A 13,708-nucleotide genomic window follows, 5' to 3' on the forward strand; every position below is an offset into this window, starting at 1 on the left:
GCCGGTGCCCGAGGAGGTGCAACAGGCGGAGGGGTGCGGGGATTAGGCCGCGTTCATCCCGGACCTCTGTCTGCCCAGTTTTTTCATTCTTGCTTGTATTTCCACGCGGTATAGAATTTCATTCCTTCTTTAAAAATTCTCAAAATTTCCCAAGGAATGCGTGTTAAAAATGCACCCCTGGTACGCGGGGCCAATGAGCCCTCGGCGCGGTGTGGAGTGGTGAGTAAGGCAAGCGGAGTTTCCCGGGCCCCGGGAGCCCCACCGCGGGACCAAATGTGGCAAATGTGGCAAAACAGGGGCAGAAAGAGACCAGGGACAACTTCTCAAGCTCAAGGACCCCGAAAAGGCGAAGGCCCAGCGGTCTGCTGTTCTCAGCTCCCCCGACCCCCTCCAACTACGAGGGCTTAAATCAAAGTACCACCCTCCCCACCCCACCCCTTCGACGCTCCAGAAGGAGGCGGTTTCCACTTGGATTTCTCCGATGGCCAAGGACCCCACGTCCCCATCCCCACGCCAGAAACCTTGGTGGAGGCCGGTAGCTCCCAGGAAAGCCCTCGCTGCCCCCCTCCTCCCCTCCCCCTCCCCCTCCCCCTCCCCCTCCCCGGTCCACCCTCCCTCACGTCCACCGCCCTGCTCCTCTGCCCTCCTCTTCGCCCCGCCCACCTCTCTGCCCCTGAGCTCGCCCTCGCACCCCCCTCCCCGCCATTCCACTCCCCCCGCCGCTCCCCTCCTTCACTCCTCGCTCTGCTGAGCCCACCGGTCCTAACCCCTTACTCCCCCTTGGCTCCCACCTCCGTCCCGTCCTCCTCCCACCCGCACCTCCCCTGCGCCCCTCTGCCACGCGGGGTTTTGCTCCTTTAACACGGCCTCCAAACACAGTAGCACTCCAACTGCGGACTGCGCACGAATAGGGCTGTGCCATCATTCTTGCCTCTAAAATGTGGGCACGGGGCTCACCGCCCATCTGGGGACCCGCTAAAGCCGCAGCCTGAGCGCGGCAGCTGCGGAGGCGGGTTCTGGGGCGGGGGGCGCGCAGGGCCACCTGCTCGGACCTGGGCCCACGGCGGGGGCGGCGCGGGCCTTTGGGCTGCGGGACAGGCCTGCGTCTCCTGGAGAGGACAGAGTATCCACGGCTCCCACCCCATCGTAGTGTTGAAAAACATACTCCCCCACCCCCCACCCCTGCCTCCGCCCAGCCTGGGAGACCACCCGAGAGCAGGACCCCGCGGGAAGAGGGGACGGAAAGGGGGCGCTGCTGGGGCGCAGGGGGCGCAGAGCGCGCCGCGTGGCGAGAATGCGAGGCCCGGGGGTGGGGTGCGGGACGCACCACGCCTGGCAGGTCCCCGGTGGCGCACAGACAGCGCCTGGGGAAGAGCTCCGGACCAGGACCAGGGTCGGTGTGCTGGAGTTGCCGACTGGGGAAGGAGACCTGCTCCCCTTTCGCGGGAACTGGGGGCGAAGCGGGCCGCGTGGACCCACCAGGTGCTCGCCCCGGCCGCGCTGTGTTCCTTCCCCTCCCATGTCCGCCTCTCCCTTGATTTGCTCCCCGACTAAATTCTGAGGTGGGACCAGGGCTTTCCAGCTCATCTCCGTATCCGGCACACGGCGGTGATGGGTGAGTGCTTAATACATTTTTTGTTGAATGAAAAAACAAACAGGTGAACGAAGGAATGGATGAAAGAAACTCTGTGTCCAAGATGGGTCTAATCTGACATTCTAGTTACAAAAAAAAAAAAAAAAAATCTCTCCGTCTTTCTCCTTATCTATCAAAACCAACTTTGTACTTTATTTTTTTTTAATTTTTTTTTCAACGTTTATTTATTTTTGGGACAGAGAGAGACAGAGCATGAACGGGGGAGGGGCAGAGAGAGAGGGAGACACAGAATCGGAAACAGGCTCCAGGCTCTGAGCCATCAGCCCAGAGCCCGACGCGGGGCTCGAACTCACGGACTGCGAGACCGTGACCTGGCTGAAGTCGGACGTTTAACCGACTGCGCCACCCAGGCGCTCCAACTTTGTACTTTAAAAAAAAAAAAAAAAAGATGTATTCAATTTATTATCTTAGCAAGCTTTTTTTTTTTAAGTTTATTTTTGAGAGAGAGAGAGAGAGAGAGTGAACAGGGGAGGGGCAGAGAGAGACAGGATCTGAAGCAGGTTCTAGGCTCTGAGCTGTCAGCACAGAACCCCACGCGGGGGCGGGCTCCAACTCAGACGGTGAGATCATGACCTAAGCCACCCAGGCACACCCAAGCTTTTGTTTAGAACCTACTGTACAATGTTTGTATTTGGGAGTCTATTGGCCCTGAGGGAACTTTGTATCTGAGAATATGCTTAGACTGACTCTACCAGTGCCCTAAAGCTCAATTTCTAGAATCCCAACCGTTGTATAACCAGGAGTAAGAAAGAGACAGTCCTTCTAACTGACCACCCTTATAGGATTCTTTTCCCCTGTAATGAAATGTATTCAAGAATGACGAGATGTGAATAGATTGCTGAGTTTTCAAACATCTCTTTGAAAATGCAAACCCCGGGCCACGTCTCCCTGTCTGTCCAAACAGGTAATTATACTTTGTGTATTAAAGTCTTATATCTTTGACCTATCCAGTGCACAAAAAACAGTTTAACCTTTATACCAAGTCATGTACACCATTTTACTCCTAGACAGAGGAATTTATGTTATTCCGTCAAATCAGCATCAACCTGACCTTTAAACGCATCAGTGTTTCTTGGGAAAATATTATGGCTGGGATACCTACCAGAGTAAACAATACTAGCTGCTCTAGCCGGTGCTGAGCCATGCTGCGCGGAGACCCGTCGGAATAAGAGGGTGGAAGGCGGCAGGGCCCAGGGCTCTTTCGACAGACTCCCCAGGATATGAAGAACAATGTAAATGCCTCAGAGTTGGCAGATACATTTCTACATTACTGTTCCGGAGATAACAGCTTAAGGTGAATCATTTCCCACCACCTACCATTCCAAATTATTTCAAATTCTGAAGGGACCCTATTTATTTCATTGGTAGCTAGCAATTTACTTAGCTGAAGATCATTATATTTATGTGTCTGTGAAATCCTCACAATAATTACACATTTGCGCTGTCTCAGATGTGCTATACGCATTCTCATTAGTCATATACTTGGAAGGAGATTACCCCGTTTTTGTAGCAACCTTCGCGACGTACGTGTAGAGCGCCCAACTGGCTGGGAACTTGGATTCTCTTGATTTTCTCACAGATCAGATTTATCAAACAGCACAGCAGCCTACGTTCACATGCAAATGCGAGCAGAATGCTAGGAGATTGTCTTAATTTCTCGTTTCTCTCCCTGGCTTCGGCGTGGCAGCCCTGGAAGATATTGTCTTGGGCAGCAGGGAAAAGAGGCTTCGCTGAGATCTAAAATTGCTTTAGAAGCTTCCCAAAAAGTTCCGGAATGGGAAATATTTATAAGGCAGTATGCTTCTTTCCCAATCATAAGGAGAAGCACGAGCAAGGCCTTTGAAATTCCCGGCGTTCAAGCAAGCGTCCCCCAGGCTGAATGCTCTTGGACAGCGTTTGTGAGGCTGGTGGGTTCACCTGAAAGGTCTAGTTTGCTGCTTTCAAGTCGGAGACTATTGGAAGGAAGAGACCGCCTGGTGCTTTCGCCTGTTTCTGCCCTCCGCGCGTTTATTTCGGAAGGGTCCGCTATTATCATAAACGAGGCGGTTCTCGGAACATGTCTAACCTTGATAGCGAATAACCATGATAGGAGCACGTTTCTCCCCGCCCCGAGCAATGGATTCCAAGAAAACATGACGATTCACGTGCGAGAGACATTACAAGACCGTGATCCTCAGGACGGGGCATGGGGGACGGGAGGCATTGTCCTGTGGCCCTTGCCATGCTTTACTGGAGCGTATAATTTTGTGCGATCATCGTATTTACGTGTGAGCTCCCCCGCTAGATGGTGGGTCATGTCTGCTTCTGTTGACCTTCGCATCCTCAGCGCCAACGCCGCGTGTAGCCCATAGCAGTGCCTGGCACAGAGGGGCTCGATAAATGCTTGCCGGGTGTTGGAATATGCCTGGGGGAATTATCTGGACCAACGCTGTTCTGTGCCTTTCCCCTTGAGATGCAATACCGTAACCATCTTCTGGCCCCCAAAGAGCTTCTAGTCTCGTGGGAGAGCAGACGTTTAGGCACGAGCTCCCAAGAAAGGAGATTCCCAGAGCAGAGAAGATAGATACGAAATGAGTACACGGCAGAGCGAGGAGAATGTCATTCCGGTTAGTGTTTCTGTGTAACGAACCACCCTGAAGCTTGGTGGCCTAGAAGGGGACTCTGTTGGGTCATGGAAACCTTCTGTGTCTCGGCTGTGATGGTAGCCTCGTGTCTATCCATTTGTCAAAGCTTGGCAACCTATATAACCGAAATGGGTGAATCTTTAAGTTATGCTTTGTAATAAAATGTTTATTTCTCCTTGAAAGAGAGAGAGAGAGAGAGACAGAACACAAGTGGGGGAGGGGCCGAGAGAGAGGGAGACATGGAATCCCAAAGCCAGCTCTGGGCTCTGAGCTGTCAGCACAGAGCCCGACGCGGGGCTCGAACTCACGGACTGCGAGATCATGACCTGAGCCGAAGTCGGACGCTCAACCGCCCGAGCCACCCGGGCGCCCCAGTATTGGTTTTAATTGCGTTTTCCTGACTGCGGGGTGAGCTGAGCATCTCTTCACTTGTGTCGCAGACTGCCAGCTAGCCACCAAACACGGTCCCTCTTTTTCTTGGGTCCAGTTAGACTACATTTCCCAGCCTCCCGTGCTGTTAGCTATAGCCTGGGGTGGAGCTCCCACTGATGGAACGTGAGCAGTAGCCACATCTGGCCCCTAAAAACCTCCTTTCTCTTTCCAACTGCCCTGTTCCTCGGGCACCTTTGGAAGTCCCCCGTCGAACACGGCAAAGCCTCCGGCACCTGGAACCCTGCAGGGCTGTGAGGACCAGAACTTTGCCCCTCCTCCCACCAGGCTAGTCTATATGAGCAAGAAATAAGCTTCTGTTGTAGGTCTGTATTCACGGCAGACAGCCCATCCTTGCTGATCCGTGTTCATTGCTCATCGGATTTCCCTCTTCTGAGGATTACCTGCTCAGACCCTTTGCCAAACTGAGTAGGGGGGTGTTTATTCTTTTTTTCACCTAGCTGTAGGAGTCCTCTATATCCTGGCTATTCAAAGTGTATGTAGTCTGTGGACCAGCAGAATAAATTTCACCTGGGACCTTGTTAGAAATGCAGCATCTCTGCCCCACCCAGGCGCCCCAGAACTTGCATTTTATTTATTTATTAAAAAAACATTTTTTTATATTTTTTTAATTTTTTTTAACATTTTTATTTATTTTTGAGACAGAGAGACAGAGCATGAACAGGGGAGGGGCAGAGAGAGAGAGAGAGACACAGAAGCGGAAGCAGGCTCCAGGCTCTGAGCCATCAGCCCAGAGCCCGACGCGGGGCTCGAACTCACGGACCGTGAGATCGTGACCTGAGCTGAAGTCAGACGCTTAACCGACTGAGCCACCCAGGCGCCCCTTAATGTTCGTTTTTGAGATAGACAGAGACAGAGTGTGAGCAGGGGAGGGGCAGAGAGAAAGGGAAACAGAATCCGAAGCAGGCTCCAGGCTCCGAGCTGTCAGCACAGAGCCCGACGCGGGGCTCGAACTCACAAACCATGAGATCGTGACCTGAGCCGTAGTTGGACGCTTCACTGACTGAGCCACCCAGGCGCCCCAGAACCTGCGTTTTAAAAAGCTCTCCCGGTGATTCTCATGCACAAGAAAGTCTGAAAAGCTGCTTTGGAGGTTCTGCCGTAATGCCTCATCTTTCATGTGGGTTGAGCTCATTTACTCCGTTCTGTACCCATCTTTCCACTTTTTTTGGTTCTATCTTCTCATGTACAGATTTTTAAAAATGTGTTAACATTGTAGTATTTATCAAAATTTCATTTTCTTGCTTGTCTGTCCCCTATGTGTCCTAAGAAAGTCTCTGCGTGCGGCCAGATACCGAGCTGCATTTTCCTCTCCAAGTTTTGAAGTTTTTCTTTTCACGGATTGTTCTTCCGCCTGGAACTCGTGTTTGTGATGTCCCAGAAGGCACTCATCTTATTTTTTGTGTGCATGGGTAACAATTATCCCATTCGCTGAATTAATCATCCATTCTTTACGGCTCTGTCATGCTACCCCAGTCGTAGGCTGTAAATCGCGTTTCCATACACATGTGGTTCACATCTCTGGGGTCCCCATTCAGATTTTTCTGTTGGGTAAACTGTTCCCCCCACCCCACCCCGTTCAACCGTATATTTCAAACAATTTGTCCACATCCTGAGGTTCTCTGACAATGAATTTGAATGGCTGCCGCGTATCCTACCGTCCATCATTCTGTCCGTCACCTTGTTTTGGTTTTACTCTGTTGTAAATAACTGTGGGGTGAATATCCTTCAGGCGATCTTTGCGCGCGTGCATGTTGATTTAAGATAAATTCTCAGAGTGAAATTACCAAGTAGGCACTTTTTTTAAAGCATTTGGTAAACATTACCAAATTGCCTTCCAGAGAGATTGGACCAATTTATATTCCCACCTGTCTCCTGCCGCCTTCCTTCACATTTTAGTGCCCCGGTGTTTAAATCCCTGCCAATATCAGAAGCAAAATAATAGACGTGCTATTGTTGTAACTCATGTGCCTTTTATGACAACTGAAGACACACATTTTTTATATGGTTTATTGGCCTTTTGTACTTACTTTAACATACCTGAGCCCACTTATGTGTGGGTGCACGTGTCTTTATCTTCTTGACGAATAAATCTCTTTACATATGAAAATGACAACTCTCACGTACGTTGCATTTTTTGGCAATTTGTATTTTACCTTTTGCTTACCATGATTTTTCGATGTGTAGAAGCTTTAAATGTTGATATGGTAAAATCTAGCAATGTTTTTTTTTTCCTTTAGCGTTATACTAAAGGAAATAAGTCCCACCCCAAAATGATCCCTGAATGGTTTGTTTGTCTGTTTTTAGTTCTTTTAGATGTCGATTTTTACATTTTACTGTTTAATTCGCTCGTTAATGACACTCACCCCTCAGGTGGTAACTGACTTCTCCAGCCAGGTAAAACCCCCCTGTTACGAGCTCGCAGAGCCCCCCCCCCCCCAGGTACCCTACCTCCCTCTCAGCACTTTTCACAATGGGAATGTTTTACGGGGTGTGTGAGTCTTTGACTGATGTCTGTGTCACGCTGTAGCACACAAGCCCCATGAAGGTAGGAGTCTCTTTTCCATCGTGTTAGTCCCAGACACCCGCATCCACTCATGTGTTACCCCCTCTGGTTTTGTGTAGGACACCTGCGGATTTCTGTTTCTATTGGCCCTTACCTGTATCTATTTAGCTCAGCTAATAGGCACATGTAAATGTATGCATACACATACACACACATATATGTGTATAATTATGTAGCTATACAGTTGGATCCTATCCAGGCTTTTTCTGACTTTGCAGTCTCCAAGGGACTGGCTGGGCTCATTTGACCATGCCATTCTCTCCTCCCCTGGCTTGGTAATCCCCCCGGGCTTTATAAACCGGCGAACATAATACCTAAAAATAATTTAGTCTGTCTTATTTCTCCCAGTCCTGATTCACAGCTTTGATTTGTTTATCGCATTGGCTAAAACCTCCAGGACACATAGGCCTTTCATATTGGGATGGGGGAGGGGGGGGGGCGGACACATAAAGCCAAAAGAGAAGAAGATTGTATTTAGGTTGTAATTTTTTTCAATTCTAAATTTCGAAAGATCCCCAAATGGTCTCCTGATGTGCGCACAAAGATGATTTTCATCTTTCTCCTATCAGCACTAAACGCAGCCACCATCCACACCGCCCCCCAGCAGCCAGCCGCCCCCGGCAGCCTGTCCCGGTCCCCTCGTGTGCCACAGCAGTGAGGTGAGTCTTCCAGTGGGGAGCGAGGGTCGCGTCCCTTCCAGCAGCAGGGTGCTGTGTATCGGTACAACACCTGGGTGTCAGGAAAGCTAGGACACAGTCCCAGCTCTCGCCCGAGGCCGGCCCCCTGCCTCGGACAAGCCACTGCCCCTCTGCGGTTCTCCTATCCCTGCTTCCCGATCGAGGTACCTGCCTCCCACCTCTGCAGCCTAAGACTCCAGGCTTCTGCTGGAGTGGCCCTTCAGGCCATGTGGGTCCTGCTACCTCCCAGACCTTGATCTCCGAGCAAGGGGATCCCTGCCCAAGTGGATGCAAGCCAAGTGATGATTTAAATAAGCCGTGACTTGAAAGCCTGCTACAGTGAGGGTATTAAGGAGATAAACCTTGGAGAATATCCTATATTGGCCGAGTTGAGCCTACGTATACCATGGAGGGAATGAGCCCTAAAGCACTGTCAACTGATGGCAGGAAGCAGAGTGTCCCAGACGAGTGATACCAGGAGAGGACAAAGTCAACAGGAAGCACGAGCAGCAGGTCCAGAGGAGGCAGACAAGGGCTCAGACCGCTCCTCTCCCCGGGGAGCCTTCCCTGGTCCCATCTCATCACCCCCACGTCTGCGCTCCCCGAGCAGCACGGTAGATGTCTTCACCGCCTTGCAAAGGCTCCTTGAGAACAGGGACCTCGCCTTGTCACTTTTCCCTTCCCCGAGCGCTTTTTCGATGCTCAGATGGTGACAACACTTTTACTCTTGTCAAGTCACGTTTTGTTTCGAATTCCAAAAAGATCAAATGGTTGTTTTAGAATATTTAGAAGCTAAAGAAAGGTACAGGAATATTCGTGATAATCACGTCATCCAGGAATCACAGATTACATCTTGATGTGTTGTATTTCTTCTCTGAGGCTCGTTGGTTGTTTTGTTTTGTTTTGTTTTATTTTATTATTGAAAAAATTTTTTAAAAGTGTTTATTTATAAGAGACAGTGTGAGCGGGGGAGGGGCAGAGAGCGAGGGAGACACAGCATCCGAAGCAGGCTCCAGGCTCTGAGCTGTCAGCACAGAGCCTGAGGCAGGGCTCGAACCCACGGACTGTGAGATCATGAGCTGAGCTGAAGTCAGACATCCAGCCTACCGAGCCACCCAGGCGCCCCTGTTTTGGTTTTTTTATGAAACCGATCTCATTATATGTATAACCTACCTGCGTATATCGCTGTAGAAATTTCTTACATCATTAAATATTTTTGTTAAATATGATTTTTTGATAGCTATATAATTTTCACCTTGTGCCTGAGATTCTCCATTTGCCAGATAGTTTCCTTTGGTCTTTGAGCTGTTAATAGTAACTCTGTGATAAGTATCTTTGCCCCTAAATCTTTGTCTAGGTATCTTGTTGATTCCTCAGGATATGTTCTTAGATGGGAGATTATTGGGTCAAAAGATAGGCATTTTTATGGGGCTGCTCGTAGGTGCTACTCCATTTCCTTGTAGAAATATGCCAGTTCTGTCTGAAATGACCCATCTCAACAAATCCTTGCCAGCGTTAGGTATTTAAATTATAATAATAAATATCTTTGCTCATTTCATAGTGAGAAATGGAAACTCATTGTTGCTTTAATGGGCTTTTCTTTGATTACTAGTGAAGCTGAAAATTTCCTCATTTGGTTACCGTCCATTTGTAATTTATCTTTTGTGGATTTTCTATTCATTCCTTCTTCCCTCTCTCTCCCTGTCTTCCTCAGACATTCAGTAAAACTATGCTGTTTACCAGCCCCTGCCCCGGGGGCCACGGTGGATATGGGTCAGGAAGATACAGTCAAGGACTCCGCATACCTGGGGTGATACACACCCCAGCAGGACACTGCCGGACAGAACGCTACCCAATGGCAATTGCTGTGAGGAGGCGACCTTGCATAATTTTTAAAAATTGCGGTAAAATACACATAACATAAAATTTACCGTCTTAACCACTTTTACGTGCATGGTTAAGTATCGTTAAAGTGTATTCGCATTGCTGTGCAACCAGTCTCCAGAAGTTTTCATTTTGTGAAACTGAATTTCATGCCCGTTAAACAACTGCCCTTGACAGTGACCGTTCCATTCTCTGGTCCTGTGATTTTGACTACTCCGGGGTTTTTTTTTTTTTAATTTTTTTTTTCAACGTTTATTTATTTTTGGGACAGAGAGAGACAGAGCATGAACGGGGGAGGGGCAGAGAGAGAGGGAGACACAGAATCGGAAACAGGCTCCAGGCTCTGAGCCACCAGCCCAGAGCCCGACGTGGGGCTCGAACTCACAGACCGCGAGATCGTGACCTGGCTGAAGTCGGACGCTTAACCGACTGCGCCACCCAGGCGCCCCTACTCCGGGGGTTTTATATAAGTGGAATCATTCAGTATCGTCCCTTTGCCGCTGGCTTATTTCACGTAGCATAATGTCCTCGAGGTTCGTTCGTGTAATAGCACGTGACAGGATTTCCTTCCTTTTTAAAGCTAAATAATATTCCATTGTCTGTACGTAGATCTATCTCCCACCCACGTTTTCTTCATTAATCCAATGATAACACTTGGGTTGCTTCTCCCTCTTGGCTGTTGTGAACAACCCTGCCATGAACCGGGTGTACAAAGACCTCCCTGAGACTCTGTTTTTAGATCTTCGGGATGAATACCCAGAAGCGGGATGGCTGGATCATAAGCCAATTCCATTTTTAATGTTTTCAGGCGCTGCCGTACCATTTTCCACAGTGGCTGCGCCATTTCGCGTTCCCATTGACAGGCTGCAGGGTTCCAGTGTCTTCACCTCCTTGCCAACGCTCGCTGTTTTCTGTTGCTTTTCAGTGGTAGTCATCCTGATGGGTGTGGGGGTGCTATCTCATCGTGGCTTTGATCTGCGTTTCCCTGACGATGCGCGATGTGGAGCATCTGTTCACCTGCCCGTGGGCTCTCCGCGTGTCTTCGCAATGGGCGAGTTTTCACGCCGCATTTGCCACGGTTGCGTGGAGCGTGGCGATACTGGGGGACGTTCATCTTTCTGCGTTAGCCCCTTCCTTCTTAGTAGTATCTTTAATATGAAGCTCACTTGAAATCACCCCTGTGATTTGCCAGTTTCTAAATGAGGGGGAAAGCCGGGCCTGGTCCTGATCAACCAAATCCTCCACTCTGGTGCAACATGAAGGTGAGAGGCCCTGTGAGCGTGGACAGGCGGGTCTGAAGTGACTCCAGGTAAGTATGAGAACGGGACTTTAAGTTCACCTTTTTTGCAGCCTCACTGTGAATGTTATATCAGCAAATACGTACCCAGGAATTTAACAGCACATTTAGGAAAAGTCTGGAGGTCGACTATTGTCAATGGCTCTCTACGCAGTTGGAATTTACCAGTAATCAGGTGCCTCTTTGCTTTGGCTCTGGAGACACGACCCGAGGGACATACTAATGGTGGCTGTCCTGTCCTCGCCTCAGAGTGGACACGTGTGGACAGGATTCAGACATGTGTGGACAGGCTGTGAGGTTTTCTAAGGCATTGGTGTTTCCCCCGCGGTGTCATTCGCGCTCACGTCTCAGCTCTCGGAACTATCTGCAGCATCTTTTTTGACGCTGAGCTGGACCAACTGTAGTCTTGGAATGCTTCTCCCGGTGTGAACCGTTGCAGGCTTCAACGAGGTCACAGTAAACCAGCGTCCGCGGACACAACATGTGTTCTGGCTGTCGAATCTCCTCGTGTCTTCCCGGGACCCTCCGCTGCCCGGTGTCGTCCTAAGAACGTCCTGATCCAGAGTCAAAGGGTGTGGAGATGGCGCCAGGTGCTTATGTGAATATTGGCCGGACCCTCATTTCCCCTTGGAGCCCGGGCCAGTGCGGGGGGCCGCGCTGGGAGTGGGCTGTGACCAGACAACAAAGGGAGAAACCGGAAAGCAGATCGCTTCGCGTCCTACGCTCCTGAGCTGTTCGGAATCCGAACTGAACCAAAGGATTCGGTTCTCAACACTGCCGGGAGAGTGTTGTTACTGGGGTGTGAGAGAGTGTTACTTGTTACTGGGGTGCTAATCTTAGTTGGAAGTTTTAAAGGAGCGGGATAGGGAATGAACTTCTGCGGGAGGACCTGATACTCAGGAGATGTGCAGTCCTGTGGTTAAATAAATAAATAAATAAAGGGGCGCCTGGGTGGCTCAGTCGGTTAAGCGTCTGACTTCGGCTCAGGCCATGATCTCGCGGTTCGTGAGTTCGAGCCCCACGTTGGGCTCTGTGCTGTGCTGACGGCTCAGAGCCTGGAGCCTGCTTCGGATTCTGTGTCTCCCTCTCTCTCTGCCCCTCCTCTGCTCATGCTCTGTCTCTGTCTGTCTCAAAAATAAATAAACATTTAAAAAAATTTTAATAAAATAAAAAAATAAAGAGGCAAGAAAGCAGAAACTGACACCGTATGAATTTAATGGAGCGGCCTCCAGGGGACCCAGGCAAACGGGGCTTTGTGACAGGAGGCTCAGGCTCAGAGGATGCTGGGAAAGCCTCTGTCCCTCCAACAGCAAGCTGAGGGATCTGAGAGCAAGCCACCTTGTTGCATAGAAAGATAAGGCACCAGTATGAATACAGAAAGGCAAGAGCCTCAAACAGAGGGGCCGTGCCACGAGGAGGCCGGGCTGGCCTGGCCTGTGGAAGGAAACGAACACAAGCAAAATGAGGTTTCCAGGCGATGCGCCAGGGCGGTTAGATGGCGATCTCTCCAAATCTGGCAAGGGGGCACCCGTTCCAGAAAGTTCATGCTGATCCTCGCCCCATGCGTCCGGCTCAGCCACTGACTTCGCTCTTAAGTGTGCATCAGCCTCCCACCAGACTGGGTCCCCTCGTCAGCAGGGCCCGCGCCTCCTTCGACCCGGACACAGTCCCTGGCGGAGCAGGTGCACCATGAGGGCGCGCTGGGAGGGACTGAAAATGGTGCAGACTCCGCCCCCCCCCCCATAAAAGTGTTTAAATGTTCCTTCGAGTGATATGCAAGCTAATAATGGGCTAACGCGGAGAACGGAGAGGTGTCCACACGTAGAGTGAAGATCAGGTTCGTTCCAGAGAGAATTTTGATGTTCTGGCTCAGTTCATAGTTTCGTGTTAAAATAATTTGTTCCCATCTGGGGGCTGGCAGAATCGTGTCGTAAAACCCCACTGATGTTTTCTCTTCTGAAAGGAGAAATGGGAGGCAGACTGGAAGGTTAACCCTGACACATTTGTTACAAACATTTAAAATAATTTGAACAGCATTATTGAGATGTAATTTACATAATGTATATAGAGAAGTCAGCGTGTCACAAGAGCGCAACCCAGGGTAACCCCCACACCCAGAGCAAGAGACAGAACGTTGCCAGCACCCCAGAGGCCCTGCCCCGGTGTTTGAGGGTCTTGGCACCTGGCCCAGTCTTTGCCGGCACTTTGGCGGCTGACTCTCGTGGATACGCTAGGCTGTGTTTTCCTAACTGAAGCCTGTCTTCGCTGCCGGCGAAGGATTTGGCAAGCCCAGCCTCCTCGGCTCTCAACAGGCTCCCTTGGGTCGTGGACCCCCTAAGAGCTGGTGTAGTGGACACTATGGTGGGCTGCCCAGACCCCAAAAGCACACACCTCCGCTCAAGTTCACGCCCCTTCCTGGGGCAACCCACACCCAACGTCTGACCAGGGCAGCGGATAAAGGCCAAGCTGTCGCGACCCACGTCGGGACCGGTCCAAAGGGCCGTCCTAGCTCAGGGCTCCCCATAGGGACAGCCAAAACCGTCATTGGGCCACCCG

General features: G+C 50.4%; 1 long non-coding RNA gene across 1 annotated transcript; it reads left to right on the forward strand.

Moving 5' to 3' along the window:
- The first annotated feature begins 1,252 nt into the window (after positions 1-1,252).
- LOC123380717 lies at positions 1,253-10,069 on the forward strand. Its single transcript, XR_006586787.1, has 3 exons — positions 1,253-1,615; positions 7,864-7,953; positions 9,686-10,069. It is a non-coding gene; the product is annotated as an uncharacterized LOC123380717 (long non-coding RNA).
- The last annotated feature ends 3,639 nt before the right edge of the window (positions 10,070-13,708 follow it).

The sequence above is a fragment of the Felis catus genome, chromosome D2 (assembly GCF_018350175.1).
Source record: "Felis catus isolate Fca126 chromosome D2, F.catus_Fca126_mat1.0, whole genome shotgun sequence".
In the NCBI taxonomy this organism is placed as follows: Eukaryota; Metazoa; Chordata; class Mammalia; order Carnivora; family Felidae; genus Felis; species Felis catus.